This window comes from Artibeus jamaicensis, unplaced genomic scaffold, assembly GCF_021234435.1.
Source record: "Artibeus jamaicensis isolate MK-2021 breed Jamaican fruit bat unplaced genomic scaffold, CSHL_Jam_final scaffold_474, whole genome shotgun sequence".
NCBI classification, from domain to species: Eukaryota; Metazoa; Chordata; class Mammalia; order Chiroptera; family Phyllostomidae; genus Artibeus; species Artibeus jamaicensis.
In genome coordinates, this window is record NW_026522046.1 from 49,185,194 (window position 1) to 49,205,589 (window position 20,396).

The 20,396-nt window shown below is 62.4% G+C and overlaps 1 protein-coding gene across 11 annotated transcripts in view; it reads left to right on the forward strand.

Annotated features, from left to right (window-relative positions):
• Window positions 1-20,396, forward strand: part of TIAM1 (TIAM Rac1 associated GEF 1) — a 194,809-nt gene that overhangs the window by 82,012 nt on the left and 92,401 nt on the right. The window contains exon 1 of one of the 11 annotated variants that reach the window (XM_053657896.1): window positions 7,299-7,448. The exons of the other annotated variants lie outside the window; for them this stretch is intronic. The gene's annotated coding sequence lies outside the window, so the exon portion shown is untranslated. Of the gene's footprint in view, window positions 1-7,298; window positions 7,449-20,396 lie in introns of those variants that run through there. 11 annotated transcript variants of the gene reach the window in all.

The window sequence follows — 20,396 nt, forward strand, 5'->3', positions numbered from 1 at the left end:
GCGGCGTGTCACCGCTGAGTCACCTGCTGCCTTACCGGGAAGTCTGGTTGAGCTCGAGCGAGATTCTGTTTGTTACGGATTTCTTTTGATTGTGAACCAGCATTGGCAACAGGCTGGTGTGAAAGGTCCAGGCAGTGGCCGACCACGTCAGCCCAGGCCTCGGACTTGCCCTGTTCGGGAGGCCGTGGTTCTGTGCAGGTGCCTGGGGGGGTTCATTTGCGAATTCTGTGCACCTGAATCACGCACATCCTTTGCCAGTTGCCCAAGTGAGTTTGCTCACCCTTCCCGGAGTCCTTGCTTGTCATCTTTCTCAGACCGAGAGCCGCCACCCCAGGAGCTTCGGGACAGACCCTGCCGCTCTCCGCTGCCTTTGCGGCGCCTGGAGCCGGGCCGAGGCCCGGGGAGCGAATGCGGGCGTTGGGAGCCCGGCTCAGCTTCTTGACTGTGTGCCGGACGCCTGAGGGCTGCGGGGACGATGGCCAGGAAAGCACACGGGGCTCGTGTGTGGGGTCCCTGGGTGGCAGTGAGGCGGGGGGACTGGGTCCCCGCCTCGCAGAGTCCAGGCTGGGAGTTCAGAGGCCTCCTCCTTGCGAAGCAGCCTTGGGGGTGCACTTCTCTCTGCATCTGTTTCTCTTGACCTGCGTGTGGCTCTGGAGATCGGGCTCCGCTGTTACTGTGCCGACCGGGCCCACCGCGCGCAGCCCGAGGCCGGTGCGGAGGCCGGTGCGTCCTCATCCCCGGAGCCGCACCTGCGAGATGCTGGGTGCTACCCCACCTGCACCCCGCCCCCCTCACAGCTGGCGAGGCTTCCCGAGGATCCGGTCGTGGGCTTGTGACCCGGAAAGGGGTTCCCTGGCCAGCCCAGCTCCCTCCGAGTGCAAAACGAGGTCTGTCCAGTGCGCGCCCCTCTCTGTCCTCAGTTGGCTGTTCGAGTTTGGTTGCCCCCCATGTATGGTTCTGGATGTAGGCCCACCCTGCCAGAGCTGTATCCCTGCTTTGAGGGTGGGGCGGGGGAGGCGGCCCCCAGCGGGGGCGAGAGGCGGTCTGTGCGGCGACGCCTGGCAGAGTGACGTCCTGGGGTGGGGGGGTGGGCCCGCTGCACCCTGGTCCTGACAGAAGGGCTGACCCAACACTCAGCCACCCCCCCGTGTCCTCTCCACAGTGGAACGTCGCTCTCCCGGGTGGGAGCAGGGGTGGGAATCCAGAGGCGGCGATGGGCCCCGGGCAGGTGCTGTGCCTTGCAGCCTCGTTGCCGTGCCCACAGGCACCGATGGCTTTCTGTCGGCGGGGGCGGCATTGTGTGAAGCTGCATGTCCCTGAGCCAGTATTTTGAAAATGATGCGGGTTGTTTTTATCTTAAAAAAACTGTGGTAAAAGGTGTAACAAAAAGCTTACCTGTTTGACCACTTCGAGTTTGCAGTTCAGCGGCCGTCACGGAGTTTGCAGGACCGGGCAGTGGTGCGGAGTCGCCCTAGACGGAAGCACTCTGACCTCCAGGCGGGGACCTTTCGGCCTCTCCCCTCTGCCCCTCGGCCTCCTGGGACCCCGATCCCCTTTGGTGGCCGTGCATCTGCCTCCTCCAGACGTGCGGTCTGCCCGGAGCCCTGCCGTAGCCTTCCTTCTGTGCCCGGCTGTGCTGCCGCAGTGAACACCACGCACGAGTGACAGTGATGGGGTCCACAGCCTCCGCAGGGACATTGTGATGTCTTGGGGCTCCAGGACTTTTGTCATTGGGGGAGTGGCACTGTGCAGGGCCCCACGTGACCCCTGGGCGTGTGTAGATTTGTCCCGTGTCTTACCAGGCTTCTCCTGCAGCCTTGCCAAACCTGTCACTGTAACCTGCTGGGAGGGTGCTGGCGGGCGACAGTGGTGGGCGATTCAGGTGGCCGTGGGCCATCACAGCGGCTCTGCGTCCCTGCGCGTGGCCACGGAGTGTTTGGTCTGCTGAGCGGGGAGCTTCTCGTTCACCTGGTGACTGCGGCCCCCACTAGTTTTAGGTGGGCTCCGTGCCCCTCGACCTGGGGGGGCCTGAGTGAGGTATGGCGTTTATTCTGCAGAGGCGGTGATGGAGTGGGCAGAACGTGCAGCGGACTCGCTTCAGTGGGTCCGGGTGCCTGACGAACCTGCCTTTCTTAGGCGAGCCGCAGCGGGGCCCTTGGCCCTTCCTGCCCCCTGGGAGCAACCCCGGAGTCCCTCTCCCCACCCACGTGTCCACTGTCCTCCCTCAGGGCATTTGCTGTGGTGAGACAGAGGCTCGCTCTGTCTCCCAATCACAGAGAATCTTCATGGGGGCTTTTGAATCCTCACGAGAGACAGAGAGAGACTGAGTGGCTGCCCCCTCCATATGTTCCCTGACCAGGGCTCGGGGCCACAGCCAAGGCATGTGCCCTGACGGAATCAAACCAGTGACCCTTTGCTTTTTGGGACGATGCTCCAGCCCACGGAGCCACCTGGCCAGGGCAGGCTTTTGTTTTTTATCGGGCAGTAGCACCCAGGGCTCCCAGGGCCGTAAGACCTGCTGTCTCTTCCTGGAAGGGAAAGCGAGACAGGTGGGGTCTCAGCAGCACGTCCCTCCTGGTGCTGGTGTCCCTCCTTCTGTGCCTGCCGTCTGTGCGGGACTCGGGTGTCCGTCGGTCCGGCACTGCCCCTCCCACGGCGCCGCTGTGCCCGCCTGTGAGGGGCGCCCGTGCTGTGCATTTCCCCTCCTTCCCGCCTCCCCTCCCGCGTGTTTTGGTCCAGAGCACGTGTGATTACCAGTGCATTTTAATATGAAGTAAAAATGGAAACCATTCTCCTGCATGCATAACAAAACCCGGTGTGGCTCATCTCGGATTGTGCCCAGGGCCTGTGAGCCTCTCGAGGAGACCTGTTGCTCTGCAGCGGGGACTCACTGGGGACGGTGCTGTCCACGAGGCTTCCCCGTGGCCCCGGGGCCAGGGAGGGGCCCCCACACTCCTGTCAGGCACAGAGCTGGTGTCCCTCACCAAAGGAGTGTTGCGCACACGGGCGCAGTTTGAGGTGTAGGTGAGGCCTCTTTCCTGACTGAGGCTCCCTTCGCTTGTTCAGCGCCCCTCCCGTGTCAGGGGGGAAGCTGGTCACGTGCCCCCCAAGCCCGGGGCTCGTGCCCCCGTGGTCAGCAGGCATGGGGCCCGCTTTCCGCTCCGCTGAAGGGGCGTCTGCCCAGCCAGTCCCGAGTTCCTCACCCGGGTGTCCTTGGCACCTGGACTTGAACAAGACCTTGTGCGTGTCCTCGCGTCTCCTGTGACCACACGCAGCCCGCCCCGGGGGACGCTCCCTGACCGGCCGTGTCGGGAGCCGGACTGAGGGCTGCAGGAAGGGCCTGTCCCATCTGCACGTTCTCTGGGGACAAGGCAGGACTGAAGGTAGAACTTGTCACATCAGTGATTCGGCAGGGTTTTCCCCTTGGTGCCGAGAACCATTATTACTGTTGGTCGCTCCCCAGCTGAGCAGTGCTCGAGCGACCCCAAGCCAGAGGACACTGATGTTGTTACCCCCACGGGCCACAGGGACCTCTCGTGCGAGCTTGGGGCCCTGAGACCCACAGCCCCTGGCCTGCCGGTGGTTGCCATGGTTGCTGAGGGTCACAGACTCATCCTCTGCTGGCTTAGTTCTCTTCGTCCTTGTCAGCAAGTCCTCCCTCCCCTGGGACCTTCCAGTGACAGGGTGCAGGAGCAACGGGACACTTAAAACCATAGAAACGTGGAATTGGATGGCAGACCTAGGAGTGAACTTGAGCGTTGCTTAGTGGTCGAGGGGCCTGGAGCCTGCAGACCTTGTGGAACACCCACAGTCTGCGGCTGCCGTGCGTTCGGCGGGGGGGGGGGGCTCCAAAGCTGTTGGGGTTTCTGTCCAGCAGACTGTGCGTCTCGGGACTGTTTCCACTTGATTGTTAGGCACCCAATCGTCAGGTACAGCGAAGTGTCTCTGAGGGTCCCTGGCTCGGGTTTGCATTTGGAGTGGTGGAACATCCTGGGGTCAGGCCCGAGTTACCGTGGCCAGAACCCCAGGCTTCGTCTGCACGGGCGGACTTGTTTTTCTCTCTCAGAAGCAGAGCCTCGTGCCGGCCCAGCTGGGTCCTCGTGTTGCCCAGCAGAGTGGGCGGGTGCCTCCGCGGTTAGACTCCCAGTGGTTTCAAATGTGAAACATCGATTCTGGCGATCAGCCAGCAGCTGGCCGCACCATGGCTTCCTGAAAAAGCTTTTCGTTTCCATAGCAATACTCAGGAATAGCTGGGTCTGTGTTGGGCTCCGCAATGATGCGGGGGACGCGGTCCTTATTTGGACTCAGTTAGTTTGTGTCAGCGAACAGCCCCGTTGGGCTGCACCTGACTCAGGGGAGACGCCCCCAGCTTTGCCGCTCATCCGGGGCTGCCAGGTGGCGTGGTGCTGGCCGGCCGGCCTGAGCTCTTCTTTTCTTGCTCCGGAGGACCCTCAGCCCAGCGGGTCGAGGTGCCTCTCGGGTAAGGCTGCCTCCGAGCCGGGTCAGGCTGCTTCTGAAGACGTCGGCACCGCCGAGAGCACAGCGTTACAGCCGAGGGCGCCCGTGGGGCAGGGACTGGCGCTTCCCCGGAGAGCGCGTCTCCCCAGAGTCTGTTTCTGGAGTGTGCCGCCGCGTCCTGTCCCCAGGCAGGTCCTCTCTGCTCCGCCTCTCGCCAGCTTGGCTGGCTCTGGTGGGCAGGCCCACGGGCAGCACTGCGCCGTCTGAGGCTGCTGGGGCCGCCTCCTTCCCGTCACCGTCTGTCCACGTCTTCTCACTCGGGGAGATGTGTAAGTCTGTGCCACTCGTCCCCAGGTCTGTCCGGGTCCTGGGGACGCGTGGGAAACGAGTGGGCTGGGTTTCTTCAGGGCGCAGGTCCCCGTGGGCCTTGCTCATGGTCGGGCTGCTCCCTGAGCCCACGCTTCCTTGCCCTGCACTTACAGGGCCCTGGAAAAGCCCAGGGCGTGGCATTGAGAAGCGCGGGTGGGGTGTGGTGGGGGGCGAGGGCGCCGCCCTGGGGTGGGGCCGCCCGTCTGCTGTCTGGGGGTGTGCAGCCAGCCCCTTTCCTTTTGCTCCAGGGTGGGGGCTCAGCTGCTCCGTGTGACCCTGCTCGGGACATGCTTCTGCTGCTGGTGGGGGGCTTTGTGACGGGGACTCCGAGGCCCCCAGGCTCCACCTGCTTGCTGGTCCTTCAGACTTGCAACTCCGTGGGCCTTGCACGTGTCTGGGGGACCCACTGCAAGGCCTCTGCCCTCTGCCTGGGAAGGGGCTGTGAGGTGGGGGCTCACCCTGTGCCTGCTGACGGTCAGGCTTCAAAGGGTCCCTGAGGAGTGAAGCCCCTGCCCCCTCTTGAGGAACGCTGAGCAACAGCAGGACGCTCCCCGCCCCCCGCAGAATGGAAGTGTCACAACAACACCTCTAGGATGGTCCCGTCGGGAGGGTGGCCCTCGGGCGAAGAGCAGCCGGGAGAACCTGCGGAAGAGGCGCCCTCATAGCTGGGGGCGCCCGCGATCCCCCCTGTTCCAGGTGTGTCCCCTCTGATGAGCTGCACAGGGGCCGGCCACCTTCCTTGTGCTCTTGCTCTCCAAAGCAGTCACAGCTGACGCTGGGCAGGGCAGAGGTGACTGACATGGCCACCGAGATAAGCCTGCCTTTGTCCCCGTGTCTTTCCCGTTTGCTGGTGGCCACCATCTCTGGTCCGGGGCTGGCACTTGGCTTTACGTCACCTTCCTCACAGCCCCGCTGGTGTGTCCCCTCCAAGCCTCGCACAAGCCCTCACCCTCGGACTTGTGCTGGGCCTCACACCATTGAGGGACTTCGTGCTCCTGAGCCCAGGGCCCCCTGCCCCTGGGCCCACCCCAGTGGGAAATGGGGACTGCTCTTCTGCTGTCCCCAAGTCCCTGCAGAGACTGCACGGTGCGGGCATCACAGATGGTGACAGTCCCCCCTCCCCGCAGCCCCCAGGCTTCTCACCTGCAGTGCTGTTGGCATTTCCGGCTCAATTGTTCTTGGTTGTGGGGACTTCTTGGAGCATCCTGGGGTGTTTCTTGGCACCCTTGACCTCTGCCCCTAGGTGCCTGGAGCCACCCCCACTCCCGGCAGGGGCGCCACCCCGTGCAGACACCCCTTTCAGTCCTGGCGGGTGTTCTTCGGTTCCTCTGCTTCGCGCGTTTGCCACCGTCGCTGGGTTTCCGCGTGGGCAGCCCGGATGCAGGAGCTGGGAGCCTGTGGCCGGACCTGGCGCCTCCTCTCCACGCCTGCGCGTCGGTGCGTGCCCCTCTCTGCTGGAGCCGGCTCTCAGCGTGCCACGGCTGTGCCACGGCTGTGCCACGGCTCCTACCACTTCCATCTTCGTTGCCATTGCCCCGAAAACTCACTCTTCTGTGCCCCGCCCCTGGCCCTGGCCTCGGACAAGTGCCAGGTTGTCGGGGCTTCTTCGGTGAGCACTGCGCCTCCGTCTCTGTCGCGGCGTCTCCGTCTCTGTCGCGGCGTCTCCGAGCAAGGCCCCTGCCATGCGGTGTCCTTGGCCCCGCCTCGGCTGCCGACCTTGGGGCAAGACGATGCGGGACTCGTCCCTCGAGCTCACCCACGACGCCGCAGCTCCTCCGCCTGCGGCTCTGCCCGTCCTCAGAGCCCTGCTGCCTACGCCGTGATTGCCTTCCTCCCCTTTAAGGAGCTGCGTGCACTGAGAGGTGTGTTCGGTGAGGCCCCCTCCTGGGAGCTCAGGTCCGGCCGCAGAAGGACGCCCGTGGGGGCTTCCACGCAGACTGAGCTGGGGCGGGCTGTGCATTGGAAGTGGAGGCTCGGCAGCTGCTTTTTAGGGGAGTGGGTGCTGTTCAGGGAGGGGCTCCCAGGCGACCCCTCCGTGTCTGGATTTTAGTTTTCGACGCTCTGTGGTGGGTCCTTGGGGGGCTGTTCGAGAAAATACTGTTGTGTATCTGAAACATTATGTAAGTGTTCAAGGGAAGACAGGCAGCTCAAAGTTTTCTGTCCCTCTGTCCTCTGCTCTTCTTGCGAAAGGGCCCTTCCCGCCCTTGCGGAGGGCGCCCGCGTGTGGCTCTTGGGGACTTGCAGGCCCCCACCAGGGAGGTGGCCCTGCCACCTGCGCTGGGGCTGTGTGCTGTGCAGGGCAGCCGGGCTGAGACCTGTTCGGGACCCGCCCCTCTCCTGGACGCGGCACCCTGAGCCAGTGCAGGGCTCTGGGCGGCTCCACCCAGAGGGAGGCGGGGCCATGGGTGGGGCGGGAAGAGAGACACTCCCTCTGGCCTCGCCCTGATGCCCAGATCGGTCTCCACAGAAACTGCTCCTTTTGGGAGCCCCGGGCTGGGAGCCCGGTGAGCCGCTGCCTCTCGGGTGTCACTGGAACCCCGGGATGTGAGGCAGTGGACACACAGACCGGCACGTGCCCGCCCCGCAGGGTGAGCTTCAGGTTCCAGCTGCTGGTCCCTCTGGTGAGTTTCTCTATGTGGGGCGGTGGCTGTGGACCAGTAGGGCAGGTGGGAGCTGGGACAGCCATGTGGGGACCTGGGGATGGCTCTTCACACCCCTCACCTTCTGTGACCAGGACTGAAGGCCACACTGGCAGGGAAGGGACCGTGGGGTCGAGTTACCCACTGAGGTGCCTCCTGTCCTCTTGTCCCCAGCCGTCTGTCAGTCCTGCTGAGCCTTCAATACTGCAGGTCGAGGTGGGGGGCTTGGGGCTCGGGGTACTCCCCAGGAGGGTCCTGCGGGGCCGGGGAGGAGGGCAGGCGCCCGCCAACTGTGCTGCGGTCTGATCAGGTTAGGTTGGCGTGGCGTCCTGGCCGTGGGCTGCTCCTTTGGACGGTTTTGAAACTGTGTCCCTGGCCCGGGCAGCCGGCTATCCCCAGTAGGGTTGCCTAAGTCCATTTTGGGCGGTGGTGGGGAGAGGAAGTTGGGGGGCTGGGGCTGGGAGCGTTGTGAGCGATTCCGAGCGTGTCCCGGCAGGCGGGACACTTGGCCACAGCCAGTGTCTGGCAGCCTTTCCTGAGGTTTTACCTGAATAGCGTCTCAAGGAGCCGAGGGGTCCCGGGGCTGGGGCGGAGCAGTGTGAACGTGCGTGGGGCCGCTGGGCTGTGGGAAGACCAGAGTTCGTGTCACCGCTGCTGCTCCCAGTGCGGGGGTGGGGGCGTCAGGAGGACGCTGGCTCTCTCAGCAACCCATCCACACGGGCTTGGGGGCGTCGGGGGACGGGCTGCTGTGGCCACGGCTTCCCGCTGTTCCACCCTCCAGCCTCCCTGAAGTTAGCAACACAGAAGCAGATTGAAATGGCTCTGAAACCAAACCAGACACGTCCGGGGACGAACAAGTGGGTGGCTCAGACGTCACAACTGCCAGAGCAGGTTCCAGGCTCAGTGTTGGCCCCAGAGAGAACGTGGCAGGGAGCTGAACTTGACTCTGGTTCCCACCCCACCCCAGGGAGCCTGCAGCAACTCACCGGGCAGGAAAGACTAGCTGACTGCATCTCGGGACGGGGCTGGGGCCTCCGACTGACGGGCCCTGTCCCAGCGTGTGAGGAGCGGCAGGCGACCCTCAGCTTGAGGAGGGGCACAGGCTGTCCCCAGAGGGTTCCAGACAGTGTCCCTCGGGGCTTGGGGAGGGCGTCGGCGTGTGGACGAGTGTGGCTGGGGGAGCTCCACGTGACCTGGCAGGTGGGTCGTTCCTTTTTTCTCTTGTACCCCTTCCCTGTCCTGGGGTTGCCTGCTCTGGCTGTGTGTGGGCCAGTTCAGTGTAGGGCCAGTAAAGTTTTATTTCACGTAAATGTTCAAATGCGTTGGTATGAAGTTGCACATAATACCTTTAACAACGTTCTTGAAGGTTGTCCCATCTGCAGAAACGTGGCCTTTTTCGTTCCCGGCACTGCCGGCTCCTGCTTTCTCCTCTTGCTTAGCTGTGCCGATGTGTGGTCAACTTTCCTGGTCTCGGAGAGCACCAGCTTTGGTTCTTATTTGTGTTTGAGGTGAAGCATAAACACACACTACCATCTCTCTTCCCTTTACATATTTAAAAAATTTTGTCTTGCGGAACTCTCTCGAAAAAGATTTTGAGGGCCTTTGAAAGTAACTGAGGAGCAGGCATTGTATGTTTATCTTTACGGGTTTGGATACAGTGTATCTCGGTTTATGAAAACCACCTTGTGTTCTGGAGCGTCCGGCACACCGGCACAGAGGATCAGATTGTTCTCAGGTGCGCTCCGTGTCTTCGCTGGTGACCAGGTTTTAGAATCAGCTGACTAGACCCTGCATGAGACTCAGCGGCGACTTTAGTTGGATCACAGGTGCCTGCAGCCTGTCCCCAGCGTGGCTGTACCTGTACCCAAGCAGAGCCGGTTTGCTATGATGCGGCTGGAATCGCACTTTATTTGGGTTCGTGTTTAATGCACGGGTCTTTCCATTGTAAAGGTTTCTCAGAACATCTTTGAGCCAGTGGCTGGGTTGGAACAAGAACCTGGGGGCGAGAAAGAGCTGGGTTTGCACCCTTGCACTGCCGCCACGGGCTGCCGGGCCTCCGGAGCGTTGCCCAAGCCTCTGAGCCTTCATTTCCTCCTGTGAGTCATAGCGCGCCCTGCCGGGGGGGCGGGGGGTGGCCAGTGAGGTTCCGTGCGTGTTCGTGTGAGGTGCCTGTCTTGCGGTTTGGCGCAGAGTAGGCACTTCATTCATTCTGGGACTTGGGGTGTTCCCCCTCCCCTCCCCTCTCCTGTTGCCAGTCTCACACGTCTCTCATGCTGCCCTTCCAGAAACTTGAACGGCCGTGCAGTGGGAAGCAACACACACACACACACACACGCACCTGCCGTCCGAGTGGTGGCGTGGACAGGTGAGGCTGCTCCGGGCCACCTCCCATTTCCATCTTGCCCACGTTGCTCTCCCCCAGTTTTCATCTGCCCCCCTCGGGAATCGTTTTGTTTTGCACCTTGCCTCACCCCCTTGACTGCTCAGTTCTTATCCACGCCCCACCCCCCGCTCCCCCCACCCCGCTCCCCCCACTCCCCGCTCCCCCCACCGGTCTTGTAGGGTGGGAAGGAGAGGAAAGGGGCACGTTGCCGAAGGCCTGCCAGGGCCCCGGGCTGCACGTTGGTGGGGCCACCTTTCTGAGGGCACGTTCATTGAGTCCAGCCACTTCCCAGGGAAATGGGAATGCGGGGGCCGCAGGGGGCTGGTGTCACCCTTGCATTTCTGACAGCGTCTCAGCAGAGCTTGGGGTCCCAGCACTTGGGAGACAGCGAGGGCCGATGGTGCTGTGGCCCACCTCGCCCCAGAGGAGGGGGCGCAGAACACGAGTGGGTTAATGTCCCCTCACAGAGGAGCTCAGTGGGTCCCCCTGTGGCTCGTGGACGGGCTCCGCGGCTGGGAGTGCAATGCCACATAAGGAGCCAGGTTCACGGTGGGCTGACCGATGGCCAGCAGTGGGAGTCTTTTCTCAAGCCCCGCCGGTGGGGCCATGAGGCTCGGCCACAGTCCCACCGTGACAGTGGAGACTTGAACTTGTAATCTGACTTCTGATCCCGTGACCATTCCCGTGGTCTTGACTTGGCAGGAGTTCCAGAGGGAAACCGAGGTGCCGAGATGCTAATTCTCAGGCCTGTTATCTCCAGAACTCGGGACCTGGGAGCTCGTTTCTGGCCGGCGCGTGTTCTGCCCGACCGGATGCTGGAGCCGCTGTGGTGGGCGGGGCATCTGGGGGGGGATGAGGGATGTTCGAAAACTGCAGAGCAAGGGCTGGCGTTTCCTTCTGGGGGTCCGTCCCAGGTGAGGCTCCCCGGGCCTGTCCCCCGTGCACCCCGGGGCCCGGTGCGCTGGCTGGGCTTCAGCCGTCTGTCGTGCTGGCCTCCCCTGCCCACGTGGTGTGAACGTCGGCATGGCAGGGACAGATGGCCACTCCCGGGCTTCTTTGAGGTCACGTTTGGTTGCCTGGATGGGGGGAGGGCTGGGGAGGGAAGGCTGACGGAGATGCCCCCTCGGTGGTGAGCAAAGGCCCGCTGTGGGAAGGCAGGGCCTGGGGGGGGGGCTTGGACTCAGCCGTGGCCTGGCTTGGGGCGGAGCCACTGGCTCCCAGCAGAGCCTTTCTCCGAGCACCTGACCTGACGGCTGCGGGTGTTTAGTTTTGTCGTGGGAATGTGAATGGACTGTGGGAGGGGCCAGAGCCAGAAAACGCTTCTTTCTGGAGGCCCCGGGCCAGCTTGGCCGGAGGCTCAGGTGACCTTCCCTCGATCCTGGGAGAATCGAGGCCAAGCCTCCTCTGTGGGGCTCCTGGCCAGCCCAGCAGCTTCAGTGTGTGGGGCGGTTGAAGGCTTGCATGGAAATGGGGGGCACTGTAAGCAGGATCAGCGCCTGCTTGCATGGGGCATGAGGCTGCCCGATCATGCCCGAAGGGACGTCCGGAGGTGACCGTGAGTACAGCCTGGGGCTTGTCGTGGGCTTGTTTCAGAGGGGACAGTGTAGGCCTGTGTGCGGACCCAGTACAACTTTGACCGAGAGACAGCCAGGGCTGCACTGCAGGCTCTGCACAGCCTGCCGGTGGCCGGCCACGTGGCCGTCTCCCTGTTTGACGCACTTACAGAGGTCCCCACAAGCCGGCTTGAGGGACCGTGTTCAAGCCGACACCGCGACACCTGGTGACCAGGCCTGCTGTTCATTGGGAGGCCAGGGCAGGGTTAGTTCCTGCATCCGCGTGTCTGAGGGACCGTCCACTGGTGATCCGTGGGCCCGTGTTGGGCGGGGCGGGCGGGAGCTGGGCCTGGGGTCCAGAGAGGGTCCCGCCTGACCGGGACCCTGTCACTTTTCCACGGGAGGTGCCGGGGCCGCTGCACACTGGGTGCATCAGTCTCCATGGAACAAACGTGTCCCTCCCTGCAGGCCGTCCCCTGCTTTTCAGAATCACCGTTCCCATCCTAAGCAAATGCATCCTGGGCGTGGCTCTTCGTGCTGCATTCACTTCTGGGGACTGGGTGCAGCCAGGAACACAAGACCCAGAAGAACATCCTCATGCTTGTGGCTGACCTCTGGGGGCGGGAGGTGGATGATGGGCAGGTCGCTGGGGTGTGGAGTCTCTGGGCTTCGTAGGGACAGAGAAGGGAGGAGCCAGGAAGGGGCCAGGAGGTGCTGGAAGCTTGAACCTCCGAGTGGGGGCTGGTTGGGGAGGCCCGGGGGCTGGTGACGTGGGGATGGGGCTGGGAGGCCTCCAGTGAACAGTGGGGGGCAGTTGGGCGGAGCAGGTCGGGGCTGGCATGGCCCGTGTCCTGAACAGCTGCGGCCGAGGGCTTCCTGGGCTCCGTGGGCGGACGCGTGGGGCCGTGCCACATGTAGGACCAGCTCCGGGGGCCTCATGGGAACAGAGAGGGGCTCCGGGTTGCGTGTGCCAGTAAGCTAAAGCGCTCCGCGGGTGCTGGGGCGCAGCGGCGACCCATCCCTCTGCTCAGTGGGTGGACAGGCAGCTGGTCTTCTAGGGGGACAGTGCTGGGGGGGGTGGTCCCTTGCTGAGGCTGAGCCTGGTGGGCTCCAGGGCCTCCGCCTGGGCAGGGAGCCAGCCTGTCACCGTGACCGCAGAGCCCGTCCTTCCTCAGCCCCGTCCCCAGTGAGGGGGGGGTGGTGACCCCACCGCAGAGAGCTGCAGCGAACCACAGCGAGCAGCAAACGGGTGTCAGGACTCGGGGGTGCCCCTGCCCTGTGCCGATGGGGGCAGGTGAGCTGGAACCATCCTTGACAGACAGCGGGTGGCCAGGAGGGCTGGGGGGGTGGCTACGGGGACCAGGGACAGGAGAGGAGCTGGACTGGGAGCCAGCCTCTCGTTCGTTGCTCGTCTGCGTGCTGCTGTGTTGTGACCGTGCATGTCCCCTGTGGAGAGAAAACATAGACCATGTAAATGAGAAGGAAGAACCTTGAGAGAACCAGCCCTCGGCCCCTTCTGGAGGTGCCCACAGTCAGCATTTAGGGGACGCCGTTCTGGACTTCTCCCTCCTCTTCGGAGGTGGCCGTGAAGGGAGGCAGGGAGGGTTTTCCTGCACAGAGGCCCTTAGGTGCAGCGTCTCACATGTCCGTGAGGAGCCATCTTCACCTGCTTTTCCAGCTCTGCCATGAAGTCCTCGCTGACCCCGAGGGGCCTGGAGACGAGGCATTGCCAGGCAGGGCCAGCTGTCGGCTGTGTCCCCTCCCGGTCCCTGCCCTGAGCAGCCAGCCAGGCGACTTCCTGTTCCCCGACGGCGACCCTCTGAGCCTGAGTCCCCTTTCTCAGCCCTGCAGTGAGGCCCTCAGAGTCTGGGGGACCACGCCGTGCAGCAGGAAGGCCGGCAGGGGGCTGGGGCGTGGCGCCCGGGGCTGCCATCACGCACCCGCGGCTGCTTCCCGCCCACACTTGCCGCAGCCCCGGCTCAGCCTTTCTGGCCTGAAGCCGCTTACTTACTTTTTTTTAAATGTGTGGGTAGTGTTTTTGACAAGTCACGTTTGGAAGTGTAAAGTGAGCAAAACTGAGCTGCTTTTTGTGTGTGTGGTAAAATACGCATAATGTAAATCGATCGTTTTAGATATTTTTAACCAAAATTCCAACAAATTAAGTACATTTATGTTACGCAACCATTACCAGTGTCTATTTCTGGAACTTTCTCATCATGCCGGGCAGAAGCCCTGCCCTCGTTAAGCGGTAGCACCCCACCCGATCTCCCGTCCCCACTCTGTCCCCGGGACCTCGCCTGCCCTGGGGTCCAGGTGGGGCTGTGGAGCCCCCATCCTTTGTGGCCGCCCATCTCGCCGCCCCACTGTTCTCCAGGCCCGTTGCTTCTTTGACAGAATCGTGTCCTGTCACCCGCACAGAGGACGCTCCGCTGCTCGCTTGTCTGTCACCGGGCACCAGTGGCCACAGCACAGCGCACTCGGAGAAATGGGCAAGCGGGCTTTCCTCCGGAGAGAGAGACGCGGCCAGGAGGTGCCGGGGTCCCCGGGGGAGGCGGCATCTCACACCCCGGCGGAGGCTCCCGTAGAACCACCGCAGCAGAGGACGCGTGCCGGCCGGCCGCGACTGACTGCTCTTCCTTCCAAAACACGGTCACTCCGGCGCCCTTCAGCTGGTGCAGGCGGACCCCTCAGCGTCCCCTCCAGGAGCGGCGGGCGCCCCTTCCTGCCCTGAGTGGCTGCACTTCATGATTTTGTGCAGACCTTTTCTTGACGTGTTTTGGCTGTTTAATTAGGAACAAGTAACGATAAGCAGTTTTTTCTAAAGTCACTCTCTTCTTAAAAATATTTTATGTATTTATTGTTTTTAGAGAGAGGGGAGGGGAGGGAGAAAGAGAGGGGGAGAAACAGACTGGTTGCCTCTCGCACGCCCCCGGCCGGGGACCGAGCCTGCGGCCCCAGCATGTGCCCTGACCAGGAGTCGAACTGGTGGCCTGTTGCTTTGGGGGACGGCACTCGACCCACCGAGCCACCCCAGTCGGGGTGAGGCCTGTGTCTGTTTCCAGGAGCCTGGCTGAGGGCCCCCTGCCCGTGAACTCCCGGCCCGCCCCAGACTGCAGGCCGGTCTGCTTGATCTCTGCCCTTGAAAGGCACACACGGTTGTCAGAGAAGAAACGGCTCCATGGGAAGCCTGTCGTCTGCCATGGGCAGAGGTTTCCGACTGAGGATGGAGGCCCTTCGGGACTCAGGGAAGGGCACAGTGGTGTGGGGCCAGCGTGAAGGAAACAGCTCACGGGAACGGGGCCTCGGGGCAGCAGCCCGTGTCCGCAGCCCGTGTGCAGGGTTGGAACGGCAGCTTCGGGTCCCGTACGGGGAAGTCGGCATGCTGCGCTCCGTGTAATGCTGCAGAAACACGGTTTGGCGCCGGGGAGCACTTCAGGGGGTGCCGGCCCTCGTCTTTCTGCTGAAACGTCTAACTCCTCTCACGGGAGGCAGGGTGTACGTTATTCTGGCCCCCACATCGACCGTGACATGGACAGAGCGACGTTCCGCTCCCTCTCTGCCTGGTGAGCTGGCGTCCGTTCGCGTGCAGGTGTCGGCGGTGAGCGTCCTGCAGCACGTGCCGTTGGTGAGGTTGGCACGAAGGCCAAAGACACGGGGAGAGCTAAGAGAGCGACCCGGCGTTTTCCCCTCCGGGTACTTCGTGTGTGTGGTGTTAACGTCGCAGAAGAGACGTTTCCTGAGTTTCTGGGATTATCAGACATTCAAAGCCAATGTCTGCCCCAAATAAATGGATTCGGGATGTCAGGAAAGGTTATTTCCTCACGCAGCCTTGCTTCCCTACCACTCGACCCCTGTGAGGAGTGCGAAGTTGAAGTTTGTTGCGTCTTACTTTGTATGGGCCGGGCCCTGTGCCCAGAAGCGTCATTTTTGCCCCCGGTGGTGACGATGGGGGTCAGAACCGGGCCTCCAGACCGCCCTCCGTGCCCGGTGCCCGCCCCTCCCGGGTCACGCCCCTGCTCACGTGATGTCCACGTGTTCTCTCTCTCTCCCCCTCCCTCCCCCCGCCCCCCCAGCATCCAGGCCCAGCCTCCCCAGTGGCCGTGGCTCCTGTGAATCCTCCACGGGCGTTGGTTTGCGCCCTGTGGTATGGGCTGCTCGTTACCCTGAACGAAACTCCCTTCGGAGTTTTCTTCCCTGAGAGGCTGTTTCGTTAAGAAGCGAGATAATTAAAATCAAGCATCCAGCAGCAGGCCTTCCTTTGGGCTGCTTTGTGAGCCCGAGGGTCCTCTGGAACCGGCATCTGCTCTCGCTCCTCCCGTGTGCGGTCCGACGGGCTGGCTGACGCCCGCCGACCCTCTCTGATGGCGGGTGGCCGATCGCGGGCAGGGTCCTGGGAGGGGGGGAGACTCCTCAGCACCACCTCCCATCGTTTTCAGTGGGAAGGGGGGCTGCGTGGAGTTCACTGCCGCCTCGCCCGCCTGGCCACCCGCCTGGCCACCCGCCTGGCCAGCTGCCTCGCTCTGCTTGCTGCTCTGTGTGCAGAGATGGGCGGGGGCGGTGGGACACCCTCTTCCTGCCATGGTGGTGGTTGGGGGGAAGCTGCTGGGAACCCTGGGCTCAGACCCGGCGAGAGGACGAGGCTGAGACAGGGCCCGGCTGGGCCACCAGTGGCAGGAGGCCAGCTCTCCCTGCAGCTCGGCCCACGGGTGTGGGGACCCTGGTGGGCGTGTTTACGGTGATTCAGTTGGGTGTCTCAGGCTTCTGTCTTCCAGTGGGTGGCGTCTTAGAAACAGCACCGTTTCTGATGGAGCCTGGCCCTTTCAGGAAGCTGGCCGCTGAGTCAAGGCCTCCTCTGACGCTGGAGGGTCACCTGGGGTTCGCCGTTTCGGACCCTGTTCCCCTTGGTGCCCCTGGAAGAGGGTTTAGAAGACACTTCCTGACGGGAGGCACAGGCCGAGAAGCCAGTCCCCCGTGCACCCCTGGGCTCTGCCACGCGGGAGCCCCCAGGCGGCTCCTGTGCTGACCTGTCACCATGTGTCAGTCCCTGGCTCTGCCCAGAAAACGTGGAATGTAGGCCTTTGTTGGGGTCACATGGTGCTGGGCACCGAGCCAAATGCAAATACAGAAAACTGCAGATCACGCTTGGCTCTGGAACCGGCACTCTGCATCCTGCCTTAGTCAGTGCTCCCGGGACACACGGCCCGTGTGGCCTGCACACATGGCCTCCTCGGGGAGCCCCTTGGGGGCGCGGGCTGCAGGAGCAGACACCTGCCCTCTAGGCTTCCGTCCGGGAGTGGACGGCGTTGGATTCTGGACGGCAGCCAGTGCGTCTGGGGGTTTGGTTGGAGCCCCTGGGTCGTTGTCTCTCCGTTGTTGCCCGGCCTTCGGCTGGCGGGGCTGAACCCAGGCTGTCTGTCTGGGCTGGTCCCCCCTCAGTCCACCCGGAGCCCCTGTGCCCTGTTTGGGCTCGACTCCCCCATGGCAGGCCACTCCTGTGGGTCACCAGGCTTTCTAACAGCGTATTTCGTGGTCATCTTGGGTCAGTACGTCACAGACGTGCCTGTGAAGGCTTTTCAGGGAGAACGGGCCTGTGTCGAACATGCCCGTTGGCGTGGCGCCTGCAGGCTTTCCGGCAGGCGTTACCGGGAGACCGCGGGTGTCCGGTCGGACCCAAGTCTGAAGCTGTCGCCGTCACTTCTCCTTCCCACACCGCGAGTTGGTAACATCTCCAAGGCCAAGGCCGGTAGTAGCTGGGGCGGGCGAGGAAGGGGGACCAGACCGGCTCCTCCCTCTCCGGTTCTCCCTCCCTGCTCTGGGCCCCCCTCTGTCCGCCCCCACAACCCCCACCAGCTCCTTGCTCTGTGAGCCTCCTCGTCACTCAGCTTTTGAAGTGAACGCTCACGTGTCCCCCCTCGTTTTTCTGTGTGTTGTGTTACAGTTTGCTGCTCTGAAAACAGTCAGTGACAGTTCTTGGCTTTGCATTCAAGTTTTAAAAATTGTTTGTAGATGGATCGTTTTAAAGAGACGATATTCCACTGAAGTGATAGCCACAACGAATGCTTCTTTTGCACATCCTTGGGAAGCAAAATATTTAAACTTCACACATCTATTTCATAAATACCCCCCCCCCCCCCACACACACACACATCAGAGTGACGGAAGAGACCTGCCTGAAACGGCCTGGGTAGGTGTTGAAGCTCCAAAGATGTCAAGGGTGTGTTGCAATCTGTTATCAGAACTCTCCCAGACTTGGACTTCAGGCAGCCACTCTCCCGTTGAAAACAGCTGCCCACCCCTGAGCATAGCGCGCTGCCGTCCCCTCTCCCGCTGGGTGGTCTGGCTGAGCAGCGTGGAAGTGGACCCCCAGTGGAGGCGGGTGGGATCATTTCCCCAAAACAGACTCTCGGGTGGCTTCTCTGAAAACCCAGTAGTGGGATTGGATCGTGTGCTCCGGTGCCTTTCGGGCCGGAGCTCCCAGGGTTTTTTCCTTTCCTTCCTGCTTTGCTTTTTGTCTCCCTGTCCCCTGCCCTCCAAACACTCTTTCCTTCACTGCTGTTCCTCATTCGTCACAACCCTGTTGCTAACAGATGGGCCACCTTTAGGTCGACCTCGAGTTTCTGAGGAAAGCGGAGCGAGCGCTCCCTGCTCTAGCGGAACGTGCCTCCCCGGCCCCACAGAGACCCCACCTCCCGGGGCCCCTCCGAGCAGAGGCCTCGCATTTCATTGTCTCCAGTGCTGGGAGTTTGCGGTCCCTTTCGAGGGGTTTTCTCTAACATTTGCTTTGGCTTCGTCCTTGTCACTTTCTCCCCAAGGAGGGCTTTTTAAAGGCCTTTTCGGTTAACGGTACAAATCACTCTGATGCTTACAAGTGAGAGGGCGATGCTGCTGTGACCCGAAGGCCTAGGTCCTGGGGCTGCTCCCAGCACGGCGGCCGGACAGTCGGCCCGGGGAGTGGCCTCTCGGTCTCGATCGAACAGCAGCTTGTCCGCACTGTGGACGGAAGAGGCCGGCCCCACTGGAGTGCGCCTCCGCCTGGCTCCGCTCTGCTCCGCAGGCCGAGCGTCTGCACCCGGTGCCTGGGCCCGATTCCTCAGTGAGGCCGGCAGAGTCGGGGCGTCTAGAGAAGGAGGAGCCGTCGAGCCTGGGTTTTCCTGGTGGAGTTCTCTGTGTACTGTGTTCGTTCAGCTCGTACCCGTGAGGCCCGGCAGGGGCCCTGACTGCCAGGCCTGGCCTCTCTGCCTGGTGGCCTGTGAGGACGGCCACGTCTGTGCTGATGGGGCACCCCGACCTCCCCCCAACCTGAGGCACTGGGCGCAGCGTGCCTGCCCCCTCGTCGTGGCCGTCATTCGTGGCCGTCGTCCACGCTGGCAAACAGGGACTCCCCAGGGAGCCTTGCTGTACAGGGGACTCCCGTCTGCAAGCTGGAGCGCAGGGCAGTCCCTGCTGTCGCTTCCTGCACACCTGGGGTCACCTGCTCTGGTTCAGGTGTTTGCTGCCTGCGTTTCGGAGTCAGCTTAGCAGCAAACATGTTATTGGCCCCTCCTACCACAAGATAGCAGGTATTTGGTTTTTCTCCCTCCAAACTGTGACCTTTACAGTCTAAACATTATGGAACTAGTCTTTTAGCAAGTCTGTACTTGAATATGTTTATATATTTAGTAAATCTTGTTTTCTCCTTTTCTGAAAGGTTTGGGGTGATAAATGATGTGCTGCTATTGCCAATCTTTGTTATCTTTATTCCACATGGATACTTATGTTTAGAAGATAAGTTTCCTGTGACTTTAATTTTGGGTAACAACAGTCTTTTCCAAAAACTTGCAAAGACACAAGCCAATGGGGGGGGATCGGTCCAGATGGGCTTGAGCCCGGGGATCGGTGTGGACGCCAGCCAGTTGGAGGATCGGTCCAGCATTTTGCACGGACGTGTGCAGTGGATCCGCCGTGCCCCCTTCTGTCCTGGGGGCCCCTCCCGCCACTTCATGTGCTGAGCTTCCTGCCCCTGTGGGGGCTGCGTGCCTGTGACTGTCAGTAGGGAAGGAGACGCCGTCGGGTAGGCGCGGAGTCCCCGGAGCAGTGCTGTCCTTGTTAACTCTCTGAGAACTCCGAACTCGGCTCTGGAGCCCGGAGGCCATGTCCCTACTCCAGTCCCGGCGGGATGAGGGAGTGTACTTCTTTTCGTTTTCCAGGCTGCCACTCACTGATCCCCAGTGGCTCAGACAGCGGGCTGCGTGGCTTCTAGTGGGTCCATCTCCGTGCTCCCGCCCCCCTTCTCACAGAGGGCAAGCTGTGTCTTCCTGAACCGGTGGGCGGGTGGGCACAGTCACCGGGTGTGGGCGTGGCCGAAGCAGAGCTCCACCCCCTGCCACCTCCGCCTGTGGGGGGGAGGGGCGCCCGACCCCAGCGCTGAGCTCTCAGTCCTGGTGCTTGGTGGCCAGGGCAGCAGCTGTGTGTGAGTTCGATCTTGTCTGGGAACAGACCGGACTTTGCCTGATGCTGTTGGGTGTCTCATGGTTGCTCAAGAAGTGCTCATTATCTCTCCACATTCCACTGCGAGATTACTAAGGAACCCTTCGGGGCTTTTCCCATTGTGTCAAGTTCAAACAAAAGCAGCTCACAGAGTCCCATTATGAGTCTAACCTGCGCAACAAACACAGCACAAGTCCCAGCAGGACGAGCAGTGGATGGAGCAGTAGATGGGCCCAGTGTCCACTCCACTGGGGCCTGGGCCCAGTCGGCTGTTGACAGTGCCCTCAGACACGGCGTGGCCCTTGGCCAGCGCACTGGGACCTCAGGGTTGCGTTTCCTTCGTCCTTCGGCAGCTCGGAGAAGGTGGGTCTGTCCTGAATCCTGAGGGGCTGCTGGTCTTCCTGAGGATGTGCTTTCCATCCTGCACACTGTCCCGGGCAGTTCACGGCCCCGTCGTCGAGGCTCCTGGGCTCGCTGCACTGAGCCGGACAGAGCCCCCGGGGGTGCGCACGCTCGGTCTGTGATGGC